The following is an 11441-nucleotide window of genomic DNA, read 5'->3' as shown; positions in this document are numbered from 1 at the left end:
ATCTATTTTTCTAAATTATTTTATTTTTATTGTTTTGGTTTCAAAGAATCCTTCATTTCTTTGACAATGCTACCATGTAGCTAGAGGCATCAGATAGTATGGTTTCAGTAGGGATCAGTGGTATTATTGATTCTAGTCCCGGGAGTTCCCACTAAAGTCTCTTGGTGCTATAGTAAGGGTTGGCAACCTCGTAATGTAGAAAAATAGTCTACATTTCCAGTGTTGGTGGTATGTCATGAAAATTCTCACCTCTGTCAACTTAGTACAAAAGAAAACAAGCATAGTTGATATGTAAATGACCTCATGAGTATATGTGGCCCAGAGTACTTTGCTCATGAACATTGACATTTTGGAGTTTTGGAATAATGTTCATATTACAGATCCTCTTTGTGATAATTTTCAAACAAATGTTACAAACAATAACAAAATGAAAGACTATTCTTAGTTCATTAGCATTACCAAAGCAGGTATTACTGAGACAGATTGTACTGCCGTCCACTGCAAGTCACTGGCCAATGTTTCTCAACTTGCTTGCAATCCGTGTACATCAAGCTTTGTTTCCTTTAGATCTTTCTCCCTTCTCTCTTGTGAGATGTGAACAAGAGAACAGAACAGGATAATCTCTTTAGAAGTTTCCTCTGCCAATTATCCATTGCTTTTAAATTCAGCTTCAATCCAGTACACAGGCCATGAGAAGAATGGATCCACATTATTCACCAGAATATAGCATAAGTGTCTCTTGTCTCAGTTCTCTAAGGAGCCCTGGCTATCCCTTGAAACTTCATGAACCAGGCATCTGCTGTGCACATTTATGAATATCTTAGCATTTCAGTTCTTCAGACTCCCACGGGAATAGCCCATTAAGCTCTGATTACAATATCCCAGGGATACTTAAGCACAGATCGTCAAACTCCTCCATCCACTGCCCCTTGCAAAGCCATTCTAAAAGACTATGAATCACAAAATCAAGTTTTTCACAGATGCAGCCCATTCTTTGGGACCAATTTCTCCCTCACTGCTATGAAAAAAAAAATAGCTTGCAAATGTGTGTGTGTGTGTGTGTGTGTGTGTGTGTGTGTGTGTGTGTGTATGTGTGTGTGTGTAAAATTAAGAAAGGAAGGGTTTATTTTGCCTCACAGTCCATCACATGGCAGGAGTATGAGACAATTGGTCACACAGCATCTTCAGTCAGGAAGCACAGGGATGGATTCCAGTGATCAGCTTGATTTGCCCTTTTATCCCATTCAAAACCCCATCCTACAGGATGGCACCACCCACATTAGGGTCAGTGTTCATTTCTTGCTTAAACTTTTCCAGAAACACACTTGTAAACACACTCAAATATAGTACCACGGTGATTCCAGGACCAATCACGTTGACATCATTATCTATTATCGCACCATCTCTTGGTTATTTCTTCCTTGGAGCTTTTGAACTCTTCTCTAGATCTTCATTAAATGTCTAATACTTTCTTATGAACTGTGTAAGTATCCAGTGTGTGATGATAGCCAGAATAAAATTCAGTACTGACCACGTAGCATCTGACAAAATAAGGGTTTCAGAATATTCAAAACACTGGGACAGTAGGAGGAAGGATGTGTCTTTGGTACCCAGTGGGTTTTAGATCTCCCTCCACTTCAGTGGATCCAGTGTCTTATTTGATACCCTCGTTGCTAGATAGCAGAGTATATCCCTGCTGCAACCTCTGTAGGGATGTTATTGAGATTTAAAAATAATAACTGAAAGGGAAAACCACTCGAAATTCAGAGAAACTCTTCAGATTTGTGTTGCTGTTGTATTTATGAATGTTAGAAGACACTCAGAGTTTTTCCATGACAGAGAAATTTAGGGCCCTCAATCTTCTTGTACACTTCTCTTCATCCTTATCATGACTGTTGTTGGCCAGTCTCTCAACACCTTGTGTTTATCATCAGAGACGTCTACCTCTTATCCATTCTTGTCGTTCTTTATTTCTTTATGAAACAGTCAACGGGAAAGCTTGTCACTCACCTGCTTAGATGCCTTTATGTGCCATTTTTCTGAGGATACCATGTTCCATAAGGCCCAATATATTCACCACTCTTTCTTTTCACGACTGTTTGCTAAACATACCTCTGCCTTATTTATTACACCCTTGCACTTCTTTTTTCTGTTCCCTGGCCAAGATAAGCTTGTTCTTTCTCAGGGCCATGAAAAGTTAGTATTTATTTTTCCCAAAGCACTCTTCCCCAAGAAGTTACCATGGTTGATTTATTCTTGTCATACAGATCACCTCCTCAAGACTCCTTTCTTGACCATACTATGGAATGTGATGCTCTAATCCCCTCCAATGTCTACTGTCACTTTCTTTTACTTTATTCAAAGCATCTATCATTATCAGAAAGCAGAATATTTATTTATTTACTTGATTGGTAACTCCCTTGCTACACAGGGTATAACAATCAGAGGGCAGGGGCACACTCTGTATCTCAGTGCCAAGAACAGTGCTTAGCAAATAAAAAATGCTAGTGATTGTGGTTCACCTCACATTCTTATGGAGTCATGCCAAACATCAACTTTCCATAAATCTAGTAGGAAAATAACCTATAGTATCATTGGATTTTTTCCTTTGCCAGACAATGTTATTTCCATAGAGACCCTTAGAAAAATTTCAAAACATTTTTCAAAAATATGATTACATCATTTCCCTATATTCGCTTTCCTTCCTCTGACTTCTCCCCCCCCCACCACTACATTCTCTATCCCCACACCTCCTATTGCCTCATTCTTTCCCAAATTCCTCCTCTCCCATCCTTTGCTATTGTCATATATGTGTATATATGCATGTATGTGTGGGTACAACCTACAGAGTCTCTTCAGTATTGCACGTGCATAATTTCATGACTGATCACTTGGTATTATATATTCAATTAGAGGGTCTCTCTGTGGGGGAAGACTACTCCTTCCATCCATAGCGTTCCTTAGTTACCTGTAATTCTTTGTCTAGGACTGGGACCCCATGATTTTTCATTTTTCCTCCTTTCATGTTAGCATATCTACTGGTCTTGTCCTTGATTGGGTCTTGCTTAGGCATTTTTACTGTTGAGATATCATGGCTGAAGCTTCCCTGCCATTTCTAGGAGACACAATCCCATAACAGATTTTAGAGGACTCTGGCTTTTTGTTTTGTTTTCTTTTGTTTTTCGAGACAGGTTTTGGTGGCTGTTCTGGATCTTGCTCTGTAGACCAGGCTGACCTTGAACTCACAGAGATCTACCTTTCTCTGCCTCCCAAGTGCTGGGATTAAAGGTGTGCTCCACAGCTGCTCAGCAACTCTGGCTTTTATAAATCTTTCCCTACCTACTCCTGCCATGTCTCCTATTGTAGATGTATCCCTTTGGTCTGGGAGCCCCATGGTCAGTTGCTCCCTTCACTTTAACTAGCTGTGGCTTTTTGTAAAGGTGGGGGCCCTTTCTTAAACTGATGTTGTCCAGGCTAGCCTTCTGTATACACAATGAGATACCATTTTTATATGGCCAGAAGGAATTTTGAGGATAGTTGACTTTGGAACTGGTTGATCAACACTGAAGCCTAAGACAGACACATTGGAAACAAAGTTTAAGTCTCATTTATTCTCCTCTGCTATTTATTGTCATGAATTAAGAACTTATCCATAGCAGATCCAAGTAAATACTATGAAAATGTATGGCTTGATTTTTGGATAGACTGTGAAACTAGAGCTTTGTATGTTTAGAATGCTTTTTTTATCAGTCCCATAGGAATGTGTATTTAAGCTTCCAATATGTCTTTCTTATCTGGTAGTACTTTTTCCTGTCTAAATATGGTGCTGTTTGTTAATCTAAGAAAGGGAAAACATACTTCTGTACATACTGAAGTTACTCCTTTCCAAACATCTAGCCCAAGATGAAAGAAGTCTTGCTCCATATAGCCAAGGTTCTAGGTGTTGGGTTGTGATTTGTAACCAGCAGTAACTTTCCCTAAGCAGAGTTTTGGCAGAAGGCACTCAGAAATCTGAGCATACAAAGGAAGCTGAGACCTTCTACTGACCTTCCCCCGATGATGACTGACTGCTATGATCCCAGTAGATGGTCACTTTCTAAATTATTCAAAATTAATTCTGGGCATATAGAGATGATATCTCACTGTATGGACAGAAGCCCAGAATGCATGAGGTTTGTTTGAGAGAGTGTCTCCATGGGAATGACATTATCTGGCAAGGAGTGAGTCCAATGATGCTGTAGGTAGTTCCCATTTTCCCTCCTTGTACTTGAGTCATTTCCTTCATAGACAAGATAAGGAGTAGCCCGCAGACTTACAACTGGGTAAGAATTCATCTATAAAGGTTGAATTATTTCCCTAGAGCTGATGTAACCCAGCTGAGTTTCCAGAGTCGGATAAAGACAGGCTTTCTCAGCACAGCTTTCCTCATGCCATTGGGAATGTGGGCCGATAACAGACCAACTTTTCCACTCTAAACCCACTGAGAAAGGAAACTCGTTTATGTTTTTGTACTTAAAATAAGTTGGTAGAGTGAAGGGAGACAGCTTTAGAGTGTGCCTTAGTTAGCAGACGTTCACAGCAATTCAGCCTCTCCCTAGTCACGATACTTTGGTTAGTTAACTTTATAGGGCTTCAAATAACTTATCCGATTACTCCACCTACGAGCTTTAGTGGCTGTAGATCTCTTCAAATACTTGAAGGACAGTTAATGCTACAACATTTTGCTTTGCAAAGAAAAACAAAGTGATTGGGAGGGGTTTACAACTGCTTGCTTGGCTAACGGGAAGCTTCTGCTAGAAATCTCACTAAGGTTTGGAAATAGTCCCTAATGAATGAGAATGACAAGGTCAGGAAGTTTGTTCCCACACTGAGTTGGTCTGGGTCGAGGGGGTATATTTTATTAGCCATTTACCATGTTTTTCAAATAAGATTATTTTTCTGGGAAAAAATGGTGATTTTTCTATATCGGATGTCTTGTTATTATTTTGGTCTGCAATTAGCTAGCCAATTTATCCTCTTCTGAATGTCTGGCACAGTACAGTAGTCCATAAATGCTACTTTCATTCTGTTTCTAGAACTCTGATATATTATTGAATTTCATCAGAGTTCATGCTAGAGGAAACAAAGAAGAATTAACTTACATGAAGACAATAACTATTATTCTACACACTGAAGGAGAGAGTTTGATTAGCCTACCTGCACTTAATACCCCTTACAATAAAAATAAAACAAAAATGTACAGGTAAAGTAGCTCCCACATGGTGTCCATGGAGCCTAGCACTTGGAAGATCAGAGGAGATGGACAGAATGTCAGTCACATGCACTAATCAAATAAAAGTCAATATAAACAAATCCAGTGAAGCAATGTAATGGTGCCTACTGAAACCAACCCCATCTTCCACGAACTACTTAACAGCACTCCAAGTCCTGTGCTGTGGTATGTCTTTCTGTATGCTGTGAATATGTGCTGCTATGATTGTTTAATAAAGAAGCTGCTCTGGCCTATGGTGAGTCAGGATATAGCCAGGCAGAAAATCCAAGAGAAAGACAGGAAGAGGAAGGCAGAGTCAGGAGTCACCAGCCAGACTCAGAGGAGGCAAGATGACAAGGCAGAACTGAGAAAAGGTACCAAGTCATATGGCTAAATGTAGATAAGAATTATGGGTTAATTTAAGTGTAAGAGCTAGTCAATAATAAGCCTGAGCTAATGGCTGAGCACTTATAATTAATATAAGCCTCTGAATGATTTTTATATGCAGGCCACAGGACTGTGGGGGCTTGGTGGGACCAGAGAAGCTTGGTGGGACCTTCCAACTACAGTCCAACTACAAGTTTCTGCCTCAGCCACTTCCTGCATGGGTGGGTGGAGAGGTGCTGGATGCTATTCCTTTTGCTCAGCATGACTTTAACTTAACTTTATTTGTAGGGCATAGGACTCACCCTTAATATACCTGCTTCTGCAAGGCATACCCCGGAGGACCTTGATGCCATGTTCTGATTTTGCTTATGCTATGTGGTTTGTTTGTCCTTCCTTCCTTCCTTCCTTCCTTCCTTCCTTCCTTCCTTCCTTCCTTCCTTCCTTCCTTCTTTCCTTCCTTCCTTCCTTCCTTTCTTTGTTTTTTGTCTGTGTGTCTATCTTTCTTTCCTTCTTTTTGTCTGTCTTTCTTTTTTGTAGCTGTCACTCCATTGTCACATCTACAGTGAGCTCATCTCCTGTAATGTCTGTAAAGTCCTCTCACTTGGGCTTCAGTTACTCTGCTTTAAAACCCAATAATAAAACGAGTGAGAACTCAGGAGACTTATACTACACAGTCAGGGACTAATGGCTTCATCATTGTTGATTTTTCCCTAACTCCAATAAGAAACCCTTCAGGTCAATTCTGAATGTTTATCATATATCTTACATGTGTTCCTAGGATAGAATTCACCTCTATTTTCACAGCCGGTTTAATGCAAAGTGTATCTAGGAAAAACACTTATAAGTTAGTGAAAGGGGGTAATGACAGGTAGAAGACAATGACTTTGGGAAGATGCATTTGGAATGGAGACCTCAATCTATAGTGATATTTTATTTGTATTGAAATGTGATTTGTATGTTAATAAATAAAGTTGCCTGAGGGTCAGAGCTATTAGCAAGCCATAATGAAAGCTGGGCGGTGGTGGTGCATGCCTTTAATCTCAGCATTTGGTAGGCAGAGCTAGGTAGATCTCTGTGTGTTCAAGGATACAGCCAGCATTGGAGACACATGCCTTTAATCTCAATACCAACCATAGAAGACCTGGAGGTCTGTACAGACAGGCAGTGACGAGGCGGTCATGTGGCTGGGTTTACAACCAATGAGAAAGCAGAACAGAAAGTCTTTATAAAGACAGACACACAGGAAGTAGGTCTCTTTCAGAGAGGTAGGACCACCGCGATAGTGAAGGGTAAGGTTTTTAGCTCTTAGCTATTGCTCTGACCTCTTGGCTTTTATCTCTGTATTGGCTCTGTGTTTCTTATTTAATAAGATGGTTGGTTACTTCTACATCAGTCTATTGCCCAGGGTTTCTGGAGATGAAAAAGCCCTGCAGATGATCCTTAGTTCAGACAAGGGACTAGTAGACTATGTCTCTGTAATCCCATAGGCTGTACCAACCAGTAGTTACATGATAGTTATTTTAGGGCTATTGTAGGTGCAGAGGAATTGACTCAGCATAGGCATTTCCCTGGGAAATTTCTGGGGAGTCACTCCACTGTCATTCAAAACAGTACTTAACGCTTGGCAGCAGGAGGGATGAGTAACTGTGTCCTAAGGCAGAGAAGCGGGCATGGCATCTATTGCATGGTGCTCATTTTATGCTCCCATTTAGGAACTTCCATCAGAATACCTTGCTCAGGGCTCCAGAACCTCTGAATCTCCTGGTTTGTATCTCCTCTAAGCCTTCTAGTTATTTTGGTAGGGACTGGTGCAAGTAAGGACTCCAGGCCCTCAGAGGAAAGGCTCTTTTCCCTCACATTCTTCTTTCCATTTCCATGCAGAATTTCCTCCCTTTCATTAGCCAATTGTCCCTTTACAAGATTTCCCATGCTGTCCCTGGCAAGAGTAAACTTCCCCAAACACTGGAAAATTCATAACTACAAGGACTATTTCATTACTTCCTGAATTGCTTCATAGTCATTATTTTCTCTTCTTTTCTCTCTCTCTCTTTTTTTTTTTGGTTTTCCTTTCTTTCTTTTTCTTTTTTTCCAAAACAGGGTTTCTCTGTGTAGCTTTGCACCTTTCCTGGAACTCGCTTTGTAGAACAGGCTGGCCTCGAACTCACAGAGATCCACCTGCCTCTGCCTCCCAAGTGCTGGGATTAAAGGCATGCACCACCACCGCCTGGCTTCTCTTCTTTTATCAAGAGATTATATTATGATACCAAGTTTTAGTGCCTCCCAAAGGCAACGTGCCTGGTATTCTCTCACTTTCCATAATATCTGACATCTTGTATCCAAGCCTCTGATACACTTAAGGTCTTCAGGGAGGGCTGCACTAAAATGCTTAGCTATACTTTCAGAGGAAATCTGGGGCAGTGGATGTCTGCAACAAAGCTTGGTAGAAATTTCCATGATGCTTCCCTTTCTCTGCAAAAGTAGAGTGGAGGGCTGACTGTGTCCTCTAGATAGAACATTTGCATTATGAACAAATTTCAGAATCAGTAGTTTAGATGCCCGAGGGGCCAGAGATATTGCCTGCTATGGCCTCTCTTTGACCCTGCATCTTCTTGAATTTCAGGGACTGTACTGAGGAGCATTAAAACTCTACTACTACTATAATAGTAATAATAATAATAATAATAATAATATCAATTGCAGCCCTCATTTGGATTTGAATTTATGTTTCCTAAGAAAAAAATTAGTAATATTGCCACATAAGGCAGATTTAAGCAAGGATTGCTCTGAAGTGTAACACCTAAACCTTATGTACATCTTCATTCTACAGCAACGAGATCCTTTGTCAAACAAGGTCAGTCAATCAATTACTGCTATGTCCCTCTCTCTCTCTCTTTTTTTTCTCCAGGAGAAAAACCAAGAGATCCTTTTCTCCAAGCAAGATAAATCATTCTACTAAAGACAAGTTGAATTTAGAGTTAATGGCAGCATGATTAGAATAACCCCCATCTGCTACCCACAACGTGGAATTGCAACTTTTTATATCCAATTTTTCATGTAAGGTATTTGCAGATTTACATAGTGGAGTAATAATTCTGACAGTGCCCATACCTTTTTCCTCTTTATCTCCATTCTCTTACTAGTTACACTTTGTAAAACTATCTTAACAATACCACGAACAGAAAAATAAGTTTGGTGAAGTCCTTTAATCTTGTTTAGGTATCTCCTGTTACACTTGGAACGTATGAATAAATGTGAGTGTGTGTGTGTGTGTGTGTGTGTGTGTGTGTGTGTGTGTGTTGTGTGTGTGTGTTTAGGTCTCTGTTTTAATTCATGTGTGATCTGTGTGTTTGCCACCTCAGTCATTTTAGTATTCACTTAATCCCGTTATGTGAATCCTTTCTGCTGACAGTTTATAACCAGATACTTACCTCCCACAATCACTCTTTGGTAACACTTGCAACAACTCCAGCTGCCACATGGAGAAAAAGTTGCGAGAGAGCATGTGGAGAGGGAGGGGGACAAACAAAGAGGCTGTTACAGCCATCTAGCTTGCAAGTGACAATGGCCAAATAGATTACTTGTATCCAAACTTCAATGGCAGAATAAACAACGTGCTGAGGAATATTGGAAAAAGCTGTTGAGAGGAAGATGTTGAAGGCTTGGTGTTTAGACCCTGGTACTCCTTACTGGAGGAGGTAGAACCTTCAGGGGCTGTGCAAAGCATGGGAATTGTGGTCGCTGAGGGTCTGGTCTCGAAGGAGATATCGCATCTCTGGCTCCTTTTCTTTCTTACTATTTGTTTTGCTTCCTGGTCTCCATGAGGTGGGCAGCTTACTTTTATCACATAACTGTAGGAATGATGTATTGTCATGGTACAGATCCAAACAGAGGCCAAACAGCAACTGATCGAAGGCTTAGAAAGTGTAAACTAAACTTCATTATCTTGTATATTTTCCCAGAATGACAAAAAACCTGACAAAAACCATCACCATTCTACATCATACCAGAAAAGTCCTCCCTGTCCAAGGTACACACTCCCTGAAGCCATTCATAGGGAACCATTTGCCCAAAGGCGCTTTCTTTCCTATGAAGCCACCTGAAAGGTATTGCAGGAGAAGGTGCTCAATTCAATGATGAGCATTTGCTGGAGGCCATGCATTTTTCAGGCAGGATGCTGGAACCTGTCCCAGGAGAGCCACATGCCTTGCAGCGTAGCAAAATGTTGAGGAAGTCACCCACGTTATTAGGGTTGGGCACTCTAGAAAATGCTCACCGCAGATATTTAGCTTTGGAAAAATATGGTGTATGCCTCTTTCTGGAGGAAAAGCAGCTCAGAGAGGAAGCAAATCCCCTTCTTCCTGCTGAGCTGCTGAGCCCTCTACCAGCAAACCTTACTCATTTGGCAAGCGAAGTGAAAATGCCTAAGGGGAGGGGGGGGAGTGGATAGACAATAAATCGGTAGCTGGTCCTGAATCATGCCCTGGCAAGATTTGTAGATAAGTGACAGGTGTTAGTGGTATTTAGAACTGGCATGGCAGAGCAGGGGAGACAGGAAAGGAAGTGGGGAAAAGGGAAAGTGGGGTGACAAAATAGAGAGAGAATTAGGGGTGAGAGTGAGAGAAAGGATGTGACCCTTGCTCCTTTCTAAGTAATTGTCCAGATAATCTAGAAATTAAAAAACCCCAAGAAATTGATCATTCTTTAGTAATCAGGAGGAATTATAAGACTTTCTTATAATACTTCTTTATACTTCATGATAGTTTTCTATGAGGTTTAGGGAGCTCCCTTGTGGGACAACAGCACCTAATATTAATATTATTAATATTAATATTAATCATAAAATAACCACACAAAACTTTTAAGCTCAAAAACTTCAAGCTCAGACAGCCAACAAAGCTCGCAAGAAACATTTTGCAAATTGCGGGATATATTGCATAGGATGTTTTGAAATCACTTTCAGTCATATGGGGAATTAGAGACAATAACAGGTCAAGTGAATGAGGAAATCTCCAAAATCCTTTGCTCCCACTCGAGTATGCTTAAAATAACTCTCATGGGTTCAAGGTTGTTTTGTAGGCTCAAGGCATGAACTGTGTATCTCAGACATGAGCTGGATGCTGGGGGTCAGAAATCCAGAAACTTTTAAAAAATAATCAACCCTAAGAATCCCAATGAAGTGGCTGAAGCCTAGGAGTTATGAAAGGGGAGGTGGTGAGAGTGAAGGACATGTGACAGAAGGGAAGAATGAACATGGCTTTACGTACAAGGGCTTTCCCAAAGGTGCTGGGGATGTCTTTCTGTACGCTGTGAATGTGTTGCTATGATTGATTGATAAATAAAACGCTGATTGGCCAGTAGCCAGGCAGGAAGTATAGTATAGGCAGGACAAGCAGAGAGGAGAATTCTGGGACGAGCGGAGGCTGAGTCAGGAGACACTGCCAGCTTCTGCCGCTGCCACCATGAGAAATAAGATGTAAAGTACCAGTAAGACACAAGCTGCAACTTATAGATTAATAGAAATGGGTTAATTTAAGATGTAAGATCTAGCTAGCAAGAAGCCTGCCACGGCCATACAGTTTATAAGTAATATAAGTCTCTGTGTGTTTTTTACTTGGGTCTGAGCGGGACTGGAGAAAACTCCAGCTACACAAAGGCACCTATCAGACTCCATATTTGGACTAAAAATAAAGTCACAAATTGAAAACATCAAATCAAGGAGCCAGATGCCTTATACACAGAACACAACAACCTGGGATGCCTAATCAAGCATCCTGAACTTCCTCTGACGTAGAGGAGGGTCCCT

The sequence above is a fragment of the Peromyscus californicus genome, unplaced genomic scaffold (genome assembly GCF_007827085.1).
Source record: "Peromyscus californicus insignis strain IS unplaced genomic scaffold, ASM782708v3 Scaffold_20__1_contigs__length_68692818, whole genome shotgun sequence".
NCBI classification, from domain to species: Eukaryota; Metazoa; Chordata; class Mammalia; order Rodentia; family Cricetidae; genus Peromyscus; species Peromyscus californicus.
This window is presented reverse-complemented; position numbering follows the sequence as displayed.